At 47.2% G+C, this 12,800-nt stretch overlaps 1 protein-coding gene across 7 annotated transcripts in view; it reads right to left on the reverse strand.

The window, feature by feature from the left end:
* Positions 1-12,800, reverse strand: part of LOC120104587 — a 119,904-nt gene that overhangs the window by 21,760 nt on the left and 85,344 nt on the right. The gene's annotated exons all lie outside the window — the stretch shown is intronic.

The raw sequence follows: 12,800 nt of genomic DNA on the forward strand, positions 1-12,800 counted from the left end.
TCACATTTTCAGCCTGTGGCGGGGCCTGCACATTATAGTTCCACATTTCTAGCCTGTGAGGGGGCCTGCCAAAATATCACATTTTCAGCCTGTGGCGGGGCCTGCACATTATAGTTCCACATTTCTAGCCTGTGAGGGGGCCTACCAAAGTATCACATTTTCAGCCTGTGGCGGGGCCTGCACATTATAGTTCCACATTTCTAGCCTGTGAGGGGGCCTACCAAAGTATCACATTTTCAGCCTGTGGCGGGGCCTGCACATTATTGTTCCACATTTCTAGCTTGTGAGGGGGCCTACCAAAGTACCACATTTTTCAACCTGTGACGGGGCCTGCCATAATAACAAGATAAACCCAAAGTCCCTTTTCATACAATCCAGTTTACATCCACACATCAATTCCTTTACTTAAAATTATAGAGAAAAGGGACTTTTCTATATATTGGCAACAAGTGGTACAACAACAGTAACATAGCCATTATATTCTTTTATAGAAATGAAACTCACAAAAATAATATATTGCTCATATAATATTGACTACAAGCTTCTGTTTTGACAAAATTCTTGTGCTTTTGATAAGAAGGACCGAATAAAAATAAATTATTCAGCAATATTATTTGTCAAATTATTAATATAAGCGCTCTTTAGTCAATTAGAGATTTTTAGAAATCCATGCTTATTATGCTAGTACTCATTAATTTATGGAACTAATGGTGATTATTATGCTAAAGAAATGTTTTGGCACAGAAGAGATGTACTTTTGCAGTTTGGCTTCATATATACAAGTCCATTATAAATGTTATGATACACAAAAAAAAAAAAAAAACTTTCTCTCATCTTATCAAATATCAGAATCATCAATCTTGCACTCGTTTGGAACAATCGAGTTATTGTAAATTAAAGGGTTTTCGCATTGGCAGCACCTTGTGGTCCAACTGCTGTCCTAAAATTCCATTGTTTAAGTGGAGTCTAAGGTACACTCAATTAATGACCTTCCAATAATGCAAGTTGAATGGTTTCATCTCTTTTGTGGCTTGTTGTGGAAGGAGGGTAGGTTATTGTTTTGACATGAAGGAGACACCTCAACCATCAAACTACTAAGGTGGCATCTACTGAGGTTGCATCAAACAATGGTTTGTCCTGGTCCTATTGGGATTTTTATTGCAGTTGAGTTGGTTATCATGTCAATTGTGAATCTTAATTATATTAGGATATATGTTAAACTGTGCATCTAATTACTTGTGGGTTTAGTTAGGGCATTCCTTACCATGAGTAGCATTTGTGTACTATATGACTGTACAGCCTTCAGATTGAAAAAGAAATAATAGTTCCTGAAATTGTTTGGTGACTAGAATTGGTGACCGAGTCCGAGTGGTTTTGTATTTGGTCTTTAAGAATATGAGAGTGGTGAGGCATTGTGAGTAGCTTGAGTATGGAATGCCTGTTGGAGTCCAAAGAGGATTTGTGTCTTGCTTCTTTTTTTGTGAGTTAGGGAACAGTTCATAATTTCCATGGTTATCGTGGAGAAAGTATTGTGAGGCATGTTTTGATATTGAACATGAGTTTTGTTATTTTTTTTTTATTAGTAAAATTTTTAGTCCACTCTCTTCAAATTTATTCTCCCTTAATTTTGTTTCTTTCTCATTATTGTTGCTTGTTCTTGAGGTTCTGGGCATTGGCCAGCCCTATTACTTAGCATCATGCCATTCTATGATAGATCATAGAACCCTCAAAACATGAACTGTGTCATTATAGTACATTTTCTTAGCTTATCTTTCTTCATAGACACATCCAAGTAGAACCGGGAACCAAATATCGTTAGTGCGATTAAAGACTCAAGTCCCGACGGAATATTCTGCAGGACACTGGAATAGGGTATCGTCCTAAGTATCAGGACATGACCATCCTGCTATTATCCAAACATCCTAATCGGTACATCTTTGGACATTCTCTATTCCAAATGTCGGAACAGGACGAGATGATGGTGCATTCCATTTTATAAAAAAATCGAAACAGCTTTATTCCATAGTATTTAAAATCTTGAGTGCAATTCCAAGTCTAAAATTTTCTGTCTTCAACTCTCCCTTATTTTTTTTCCCCCTCTTAAGTACAGAATCAACAAAAAAAACAATCTACCTCTAGACAAAAGAGTGGGCCAATTGCGCGATCATAATGAAAGATATACCTTGACTCAAAAGTTTATACGCTTCCAAATCCAGGAAGGATGACAAGAAAACGAGTACAAAATTACCAACTAAAATAATTACGAGACCATCCATCATGACAATGCAGTGCTGCTAACTAGATGTATTCATTTGAATTTAATTTGTAAACGAAGCAATTCCAAGTCCTATTATACTTTCCATTGACGTATTGGATATTAGGAACTACCTGATGACAGTACATGAGAGCTTCACCACCTTAATTCATTCTATAACAACCAAATGTTATATCTTTTGACTTCCTCATCAAGGCTACCAATCAAACTAATGCAACCATTTCCAAACACCAAGCAAGACAAAAGTGCTAAGTTGCTAACAGTGAGCTTAACTTTAAATTGGTAATTTCTCCTCAGCTGGCCATTGACGTAGAAGTCCAAACAGCTAACTTGTGGATGCAAGATTGCAAATTCAGGTTTAGAAAGGGGTTTTAGGTTTTAGGTCTAAAAGAGTTTGATTGGGAACAAAAATTCAGGTTTTATGTTTTAAAGATCTTGTTTTCATGCCAATCAAGAAGTATATAAAAGAAAGGTCCAGACATATAGGCTAAATCTTTTATAGGGTCATCTACAATAAATGAAGCAAGATGAATCCAGATAATTAGCAAGCAAAAGAAGAAAAAAACAATAATTTAGAACAAGGTTCTTAAAACTTTGACATCTTAGCAATCTAAATGGATAGGTGGCACCAAGATGAACTGAGATCTCGGTTGAATAGTAAGTTGGTAAAGACATGGAAAGGTCAAGATGTTCGAACTCGGATCTTCGCAGATATTTATCAAAACCATAACATTTAACCATCAAAAGTTTTAGTAAAATCAGAAGGGTTTTTTGCATAGATACCCTTCTAAATATCAGATTTTGCACGAATACCCTTTGAAAATTGGTATTTGCACGAATACCCAGCTGCCGAGACACCAGACCAACAATGTAATAGAACGAGAGAGAATCCTGACGGGCCGAGGTTCCTTTGGATCCTGTGAACCTATGCTTGTTGCCATCCTTCGACGCTTGAACCCTACTCCCCTTATGATATTAATCCCATCATCAGATCAATTGCTGGAGGTAAATCTAGATACAGCCAATTTGCAAATCCTATTGTATATTTTTATTATATTCATAATAAAAAAACAAACCTTTGGTCATAGGACCAAATACATTTACTAATAAATGCAGAATTATAAAGGCTATCACATTAATTAATGTATCTAAATTCTTTCCATCTACTAGGATTTTTTTTACATAAATACCCTTCTAAATATAGAAAATTGTATGAATATCCTTATAAAGTTACTATTTGCTTGTATACCCTTATAAAAATTTCTATTTGCACGTCTACCCATTAAGGGTATTTTAGTTATTTTAATTTAAAACCGTTATTTTTTAACGGCGTTAGATAGCATGGGTATATATGCAAAAATAAGAATAAAAACAGATAGAATAGCAAAACAAGTATTTTACAAGGGTATACATGCAAATATCAATTTTGGAAGGGTATTCACGTAAAATCCAATATTTAGAAGGGTATCCATACAAAAAACCCAAATCAAAATTATCACTATTTCTTAAGACATTAGGTTAGAATATAATAATTAAAATATGTGTTTAAAATTGAAAAAAAATAGATTAGAAAATCTCCATCAATAATATATCGGTTTAAACCAGCTGCGGTTATTAAGGGTTGAAATTTCAAAAACATAAAACATCATATTGTTGTGAACCTAATACCAATACAAACCAAGAGTTACAATGCCCCATGCTTCAAACAAAGTTTTCCAAAGGGATAGCGCTAGAAGCAAGAGGCTTTGTGGTTCTCCATGTTAATATCCTACAAAGCCCGTATGCTCATGGGCTCCATCTTGCCCAGCTAACCCATCAAAAATGGCAGGCTATGTCGGAGACCAAGGTTTACCATCTTCGTATCAGACCCTATATCGGTACCATCTATTACAATATTGATATATGGTATGGTATGAAATGGCGAAGCGTACTGAGTGTCGACAACAAATTTTGTTAGAGGCCATTGTTCTCATATGCTACGTTCCTCATGGTGTCTATTTTCCAAAAATCGCACGGACTAGCCAATAAGATCTAAACGAGGGCGGATGCTCAATTTAAAGTATAGCAATATATCGCACTTGTAAAGATTGTCATGGTTTTTTCATAAAAAGAAATGTACCTTTATTCCACCCTATTCCAATATTTAGAAAGGTACTTAGGATAGAAAATATTTCAAGAGATGCCGATCGGGATGCTGGGATGGTAGTGGGGCGATTCTATCTAGACGCATGGATCTAAATTATTTTTAGATAAAAAAAAAGGCTTGTGTCTATATTTTTTTAATTCAATTCGGTATATATACATATATAAAAGTCATGTATTGATTCTCACCATTAAAGTTCTTCTTTTTTTGCTGAAACCATTAAAGTTTTTCTCGCTGAATATGTAAAGATCTGCTTAATGAAAGAGAAGATATTTAGTTTCCTTATTTACACGTTGGACGACTTGTCTCCTGTTTGGAAATGACAGCCTTGTAATTAATTGTCTTCTTTAATTTGATTCATTATATATATCTGTAGCAACTTTTTATTAAAAAAATATATTTACTGATTTCTAATATAATTTTTTTAAGAAAAATGAACTTTTATCTACCTTATTTTTTATATATTAAAAATAAATACTTAAGATAGAAAATGTTCTTAAGATATGCTGATCAAGATGCTGGAACGATGGTGAAGCAATCTTATTTAGACACATAGACTTAGGTTCTTGCTCCGGTCCTTTATTTGATTGAAAAAAAGTTATCATATTTTTTAATTTAATTCAGTGCGCACATATTATATATATATTTACTGAGATTGATTATGAAAGGTTTTCTCACCAAGTTTTTGAGGATATGCTCAATTAGAGAGAGGATATTGAGTTTCCTTACCTACACCTTGGACGGCCTGTCTCTTGTTTTATGGGAAATGACAGCCTTGTGATTGATTGCCTTGTTTAATTCGATTCATTATATGTATCTGTCACAACCTTTTTAAAGAATATATATATATATATATACTGATTCCCACCATGAAAGATTTTGTCACCATAACTAAAGAGAAGATATTTAGTTTCCATATGGTTTAAAAGTCCTTGTTTGATTGGCCAAAAAAAGCAGCCTTATAATTGTCTTCCAATTCCATTCGGCATCGATATATAGCAACCTTTTTAAAGAAAATATATTTAGTAACTCCCACCCAAAATAATTTCCATAATGGCTTTTAAAAGCCTCGGTGTTACCTCCCGTTTGATAGTGTAAAGGTAGCCTTGTGATTATCTTCTTCAATTCCCTTGGGTACGTTCGCCATGAAGACCATGCGTTTGGCTTTGGTTTTCTTCGTCCTTGCAGGACTCTTTGCTCAGAATCAATGTAAGTATTAGGTTACTCTGTTCGTTTGCCTTCCTCCCTCTCTTCCGCTATCTATGTCTGTTGCTGGAAATTGGACCCGGGGGCTGCCGCGAACCAAGAGGGGAGGAGCTCCGCTGCTGGGACGGTGGATGACGGTGCGTCGACTGGTGGCGTCCTCCCGGAGAGTCCTACAAAAAAGCCGGTGGCCGGGCTTTCCGGCGCCGGCCCTCCGAAGCTTAAGTCAGAGGAGGCTAATATGTGGAGGGAGTAAAGGAGGAGGAATGTTTGTTCTTTTTTGTGTATATTTGTGTCCGTTCTGTGTCGTCCCTTCCCTCCTTCCCCCAGGTTTCCTTTTTATAGGAAGATATTATGTTACCTGGGAGGTGACAGGGGGATTTGTCCTCTTTTGTGATAATTAGGCACGATTTTGCTCATTAATGGCGTAGTGGAGAATAAGGCTGGATCAGACCGGAGTCAGGGAGTTGTCGCGGTTGATCGGACCCATTGGGGTGGTTGAACCGCCGGCCGTGGTGGGCCTGGGGTTCGTAGATGGTAAGTGCATTAATTGCTGAGTGAACCGGCGGTCAGGGAGAGCCATACGCTTTGATGGTTCAGTGATCCGGAGATAATCTTGAGCCGTGTTCATTTAATGACTGAGTGCATCAGAGGCCTGAGGGGGTCTCATGCATTGATGATAGGCCGTGCCGAATACCTGCGGAGATCTCGTGCCTTGATGGCTTAGGGATGGTTGCAGGTTGTAGTGGAGTCATGTATTTAGTTGTCAGATTCTTTAAAGGGTTAGACGGAAATTGGGTATTCGGCTAAGGCATGGGCCTGGCACGGGTGCCGAGCCGAGCTGGTCGCCTAGCGGAGTGTCCTGTGGCGGGATTGCTTCTGGTCGGCGCTCTTTGGTCGGGCGCCTCTCTGGTCGGCGCTCTTTGGTCGGGCGCCTCTCTGGTCAGCGCTCTTTGGTCGGGCGCCAGGTCACAGTTGGGGGAAAAACTCCAAGTCATACCGCCACGGAGGCGCTCGACTAAAGAGCGCCGACCGAAAAGGCGCTCGGCCAAAGGGCACCGACCAGAAGGCGCTCGACTAAGGAGCGCCGACCAGAGAGAGCGCCAAGAAGAGGCGCCCAACCAAAATAACCAAGTAAAGCTGCTCGGCTAGAAGAGCCGACCAGAGGACGCCGACCAGAGAAGCGCTCGAACTAGAAAGCGCCGACCAGAGACAGCGCCAAATAGAGGCGCTTGGCTAGAAGGTGCTCGCCCAAAGGGCGCCGACCCCGCCACAGGGCGCCCTATTGGGCGACCAGCTCGGCTCGGCACCCCTGCCGAGCCGACGCCTCAACCAAATGTTCAACCTGCCGCCATCTCCAAGCCATCAAGGCATAAGATCTTCATGGGTATTCGGCACGACATGTCATTAATGCACGAGACCTCCTCAAGTCTTCGATGCACTCAGTCATTTAATGAACACAGTTCAAGACGATCTCCGGATCACTGAACCATCAGAGCGTATGGCTCTTCCTGACCGCCGGTTCATTCAGTAATAAATGCACTTACCATCCACGAACCCCAGGCCCACTACGGCTGACGGTTCAACCACTCCAACGGGTCCGATCGACCGTGACAACTCCCTGGTTCCGGTCTGATTCGGTCCCGTTCTCCACTACGCCATTAATGGGCCAAATCGTGCCCAATTATGACGGAAAGGGACAAATTCCCCATCACCTCCCAGGTAACACAAAATCCCACTATAAAAGGGAACCTGGAGGGAAAGAGAAGGGGGACGGAAGGACCGGAAAACCCCGAAAGAGGGACCGAAAAAGAGGAGAGAAGATAGAAGTAAACACCACAGACACCATTGATGACATCAATCTCCTTCACCTTATCCACATATTGACACTGTCTTCTCCACATACTCTCTCCCCCGCTCTCTCCACATATCTGCCCCCTCTGACTTAAGCATCGGAGGGCCGGCGCCGGGGAGCCCGGCCACCGGTTTTCTTGCAGGACCTACGCCCCCCAGGAGGACACCACCCCGCCGGCGCACCGTCGACCACCGCTTCTGAGGCGGAGCTCCACCCCTTCCGGAGGACGTCAGCAGCCGGCGCGCGGTCGCCCACCGTCCCTGCGGCGGAGCCCCTCCTTCCCCGGCTTCGCGGCGGCCCCCGGGTCCAATTTTCAGCAACAGTTAGCGCTAGAGGAAGGGACTCCGAGCAGAGGAGCGTCTTCAGTCGCCTCGGCGCAGGGACGCACTTGGTACCAGGTACCCATTTACTTAATGTCTTTACATTATTTCATTCTTGGATTTCTCTCTGCCGACGTCCTCGAGGAACGGACTCCGAGCAGAGGAGCGTCTTCAGTCGCCTCGGCGCAGGGACGCACTTGGTACCAGGTACCCATTTACTTAATGTCTTTACATTATTTCATTCTTGGATTTCTCTCTGCCCACGTCCTCGAGGAACGGACTCCGAGCAGAGGAGCGTCTTCAGTCACCTCGGCGCAGGGACGCACTTGGTACCAGGTACCCATTTACTTAATGTCTTTACATTATTTCATTCTTGGATTTCTCTCTGCCAACGTCCTCGAGGAACGGACTCCGAGCAGAGGAGCGTCTTCAGTCACCTCGGCGCAGGGACGCACTTGGTACCAGGTACCCATTTACTTAATGTCTTTACATTATTTCATTCTTGGATTTCTCTCTGCCAACGTCCTCGAGGAACGGACTCCGAGCAGAGGAGCGTCTTCAGTCGCCTCGGCGCAGGGACGCACACGGTACAAGGTACCCATTTGTGCTTCTACATTAATGTTTTTACGTTATCTATTGTCCTCGGATCTCTGCTGACGTCCTCAAAGAATGGACTCCGAGCAAAAGAGCATTTTCAATCGCCTCGGCGAAAGAATGCTCACGACACCAAACTATTATACTATGGTGAATCCTTGTCACGAGCTGACAAGTATTCAACCCAATTGTTGGGAAAAAATTCGGTCCGCCCCGATAACTCGAGGCTCGGACCCAAAGTTCACTAACTTCGCTAAAATTTTAAGTCCTAGAGACCGCCTTAGGGCTCGGTCGAATCCTGGACTAAGTTCGGAAAGACTCTCCGAGCCCAAATTCCTCTTAGCATAAGCGTTATGCCGGTGGTCGAAGGACCGAGCAGCGGAGCTCGGCAAGCCAAACCTAAAACCCTGTGGCGGGTAAAAGCTGAGGCCCTAGAGCCCATATCCTCGGAACCTAAAACGGACCCGAGCAGAGAAACTTGGACTACAATAGACAAGTTTCCAAAAAAGTATATTCATTTCAAAAGGCCCGTGGGCAAAGTACAAAAATTCGGGTTTGTTCCTTACAAGTATGGGGGGCCATCCCGACTTAAACCAAATAAAGCAAAAATTACACTAAGATTCGAGCTCGACCACTTCGGCTTCGGCAGTGCCAGGAGTGGTTGGCTCAGCAGCCGGGACCTCTTCGGTGGCCTCGGCAGCGATAGGAGTAGCCTCGGAGGCGACCTCGGTCACTTCGGGGACGGCTACGGCCGCCTCGGTCCCCGGAGTTTCTACCTCCGCAGCCGGCCTCTCGACCCCTGCTCCCGGTTGGAGCAGGTTCACGTCAAAATCCGGGAGGAGCCGCCGCAGTTGGTTGCGGAAATCCCGGAAGCCTTGGATCAGCCCATTCACGCCCTCCTCTTCTAGGAGGTCGCGAAACTCCTCCGACTCGCGGAAGAGCCTCACCGCGTTCTGGGCCTGCTCTCGAGCCTCGAGCTCCCGGGCCTCATGATAGGTGGCCTTCCGCTCGAGGTCCCTTAGCCCCCGCTCGAGCTCTAAGTGGCGAGCGCGGGCACTCTCCACCTCCTGCCCGCGGGAGGCCAGCGCCTGCTCGGCCTTCGCCAGGCGACTTTCTGCGGCGCGCAGCTCGGACCTCGCCAACGCGTGCGCGCCCTTCTCTTCCTCGAGCTCTGCGGTAAGAGCTCGGACTCCCTCCTCGGATGCTCCAACTTTTTCCTGGAGCACCTGAGCTCGGCCTCGGCGGCTTGGTACTTCGCCTCGGCGGCTAAGTACCTCGCCTGGGCCTCGTCAAACCCGCGCTGGCACCTCCGGGCCTTCTCCCGGTATTCTTGGACTAGGTGCGTCAGCATTTCCGTCTCGTGCAAATGCTGTAAAAGAGACGAAAAGAAAAACATAAGGCGCCACTAGAAAAAAAATCTATACAAATTACACAGGAGGAAAATTTTACTTACCCGGACGGCGTTGCAGCGGGTGAAGTCCATGAAAGCATTATAGCTCATGGACTGTGTTGGGGGAAAAACCCCAAGTTATACTGTTGCGGAGGCGCACGGCCAAAGGGCGCTAGCCGGTAAAGCGCTCGGCCAGAAGGCGCCGACCCGAAGGCTGCTCGGCTAGAAAGTGCCGACCAGGAAGGCGCTCGGCCAAAGAAGCGCCGACCAGAGAGCACCAATAAAAGGCGCCCAACAAAACGCCCAAGTATGGCTGCTCGACTAGAAAGAGCCGACCAGAGGACGCCGACCAGAGACAACGCCAAATAGAGGCGCTCGATTAGGAGGTACCCGCTCAAAAGACGCCGACCAAGGATACTTGAAAGAAACCCCGCCACAGGGCGCCCCATTGGGCGATCAGCTCGGCTCGGCATCTCCGCCGAGCCGGTGCCTTAAACATTTAATTCTCCAAGCCCAAGGGATTTGACAACTCCACTACAACTTGCCGCCTGCCGCCATCTTTGAGCCATCAAAGCTTGAGATCTCCGCAGGCGTTCGGCACGACTCGTCATTAATGCACGAGACCCCTTCAAGTCTCCGATGCACCCAGTCATTTAATGAACACGGCTCAAGACGATCTCCGGATCGCTGAACCATTGGAGCGTATGGCTCTTTCTGACCGCCGGTTCATTCAGCAATTAATGCACTTACCATCCACGAACCCCAGGCCCACTACGGCCGGCGGTTCAACAACTCCAACAGGTCCGATCGACCGTGACAGCTCCCTGACCCCGGTCTGATCCGGCCTTATCTTCCACTACGCCATTAATGGGCCAAATCGTGCCCAATTATTATGAAAAGGGACAAACTCCCCTGTCACCTCCCAGGTAACCAAAACCCCACTATAAAAGGGGAACTTGGGAGGAAAGATAGGGGGGAGGAACGCTTGAAGTAAATAGCACAGACACCATTGATGACATCAAAGCTTTCCATCTTTACTTCATCTTAACAAAAATATTCTGTGCATACACACTCTCTCTCTCCTCCCGCTCTCTCCACATACTTGCCCCCTCTGACTTAAGCATCGGAGGGCCGGCGCCGGGGAGCCCGGCCACCGGTTTTTCCTGCAGGTCCGGCGCCCCGCCAGTGGAGGACGCGGCCGGCCGGCGCACCGCCGTCCGCCCCCTGTAGCAGCGGAGCTCCTCCTTCCCCGGCTTCGCGGCGGCCCCCGGATCCAATTTCCAGCAACAGTTGGCGCTAGAGGAAGGGACCGAGTTCGCTGCCATGAAGCTAAGAAGCAAAGGGGCTTCCAATGCCTCTCGACGCCCTCCACCTAGTCCTGAGCACTCTGTCCGAAACTCACCACCTCCGGCTGAGTCAGTTCATCAAGTTCGGACGGAGCAGTTCGATGCCCTGGTGCAGCAAGTGCAGGGTTGGCCACCGCCGTCCAAAGCCTGCAACCCAGGGGCGTTCCAGCAGTACCGCCGCCTCCGGCTCCAGTCCAACCGGAGCCCCCTACAAGCGGGTTTCCCATTCGAGGTCAGGACTCTCGAGTCCAGGCCTCCCTCTGGAGAGAACACCCGGCCAGAGGTCACGAAGGCTGGCCCCAACCTTCGGAAGCTGAGTCGGTTCCAGGACAACCGGCACTTAAGCGAACCGCTGCGGCGGTCCTCCAGAACCATGAACTCGACCGGAAGGTCGAGAAGTTGGAGCGCCAAATTCAGGCACTCCACGGAAGAAAGTCGGGGCATACCGGCGACTTCGAGTTCAGTACGAAGTCGCCTTTCTCCCCGGAGATTGAAGATGAACCGGTCCCGCTACGGTTCAAGATGCCCCAGGTGGAGCCTTACAACGGCAAGACTGATCCCCTGGACCACCTGGAAAGTTACCGGGTCCTAATGACCCTGCAAGGAGCCTCGGAGGCCATGATGTGCAAGGCCTTTCCGGCGACACTCCGAGGGCCAGCCCGGCTTTGGTTTACCGGGCTGAAGCCGAGTACTGTCTCTTCCTTTGAGCAGCTCGGCAGACAGTTCGCCGGCAATTTTGCCGCCAGCCAGCCTCAGCGGCGGACATCCGACTCCCTCTTAGACATCAAGCAGAAGGAGGGAGAGTCCTTCAAGGAGTACTTGGACCGGTTTACCGCCGCAACATGGGAGGTCCGGGAGCTTGACCAGTCCATTGCCATGTCAGCGCTAAAGACTGGAGCCCGGTCCTACAGATTCCTCTTCTCGATCGAGAAGAGCTTCCCCGCGGACCTCACCGAAATGTTCGCCCGGGCGCGAAAGTACGCCAAGGCAGAGGAGGCCGTGGCAGCTAGACGGGGCGGAGCCGAGCAGAACCCCAAAAGAGACGCCGCGAGGAGCGCGGCCAGCCCAGAAGCCCGTCTCCGCGACGAGCTAAGAATCCGCCCCGCCCGAAGAGTCCACCCCGGTTGAGGGGGCCACCACAGCAAAGGTCGCCACTCCACCCGAGGTACCCATTGCAGACCGGCGCGCCCGAAAGGAGGTACGAAAGGTACACTCCTCTCAATGCTCCTCGGGCCGAAATCCTCATGGAGATTGAGAGTCGGGATCACATCCGGCTCTCACCTCCGAAGCCAGACCTCAGGATTCGGCGTAATCCCCGGAAGTATTGCCGTTTTCATCGGGATCATGGCCATGATACCGAGGAGTGTTACCAGCTCCGGAACGAGATCGAGGCACTCATCCGCCGAGGGGTGCTCGATCGGTTCATACAAGGCCGGCGTGAAGGGAAGAAGCCGGCCGAAGGAGCAGCGCAGCCTGAAGGTTCAAACGCCAACAGGCCTATCGCCGGCGTCATCAACACTTTCCGAGGTGGGTCCTCGGTTGGAGAAGCTCCAGGGGAAGAAACCTCGAAGCGCCAGCGCACCTCTGAAGCCATCTCCTTCTCAGATGACGACCTTGAAGGGGTTGAAACTCCCCATGATGATGCCGTGGTCATCTCCATGATCATAAATAAAT

Source organism: Phoenix dactylifera, unplaced genomic scaffold (genome assembly GCF_009389715.1).
Source record: "Phoenix dactylifera cultivar Barhee BC4 unplaced genomic scaffold, palm_55x_up_171113_PBpolish2nd_filt_p 000046F, whole genome shotgun sequence".
Taxonomy (NCBI): domain Eukaryota; kingdom Viridiplantae; phylum Streptophyta; class Magnoliopsida; order Arecales; family Arecaceae; genus Phoenix; species Phoenix dactylifera.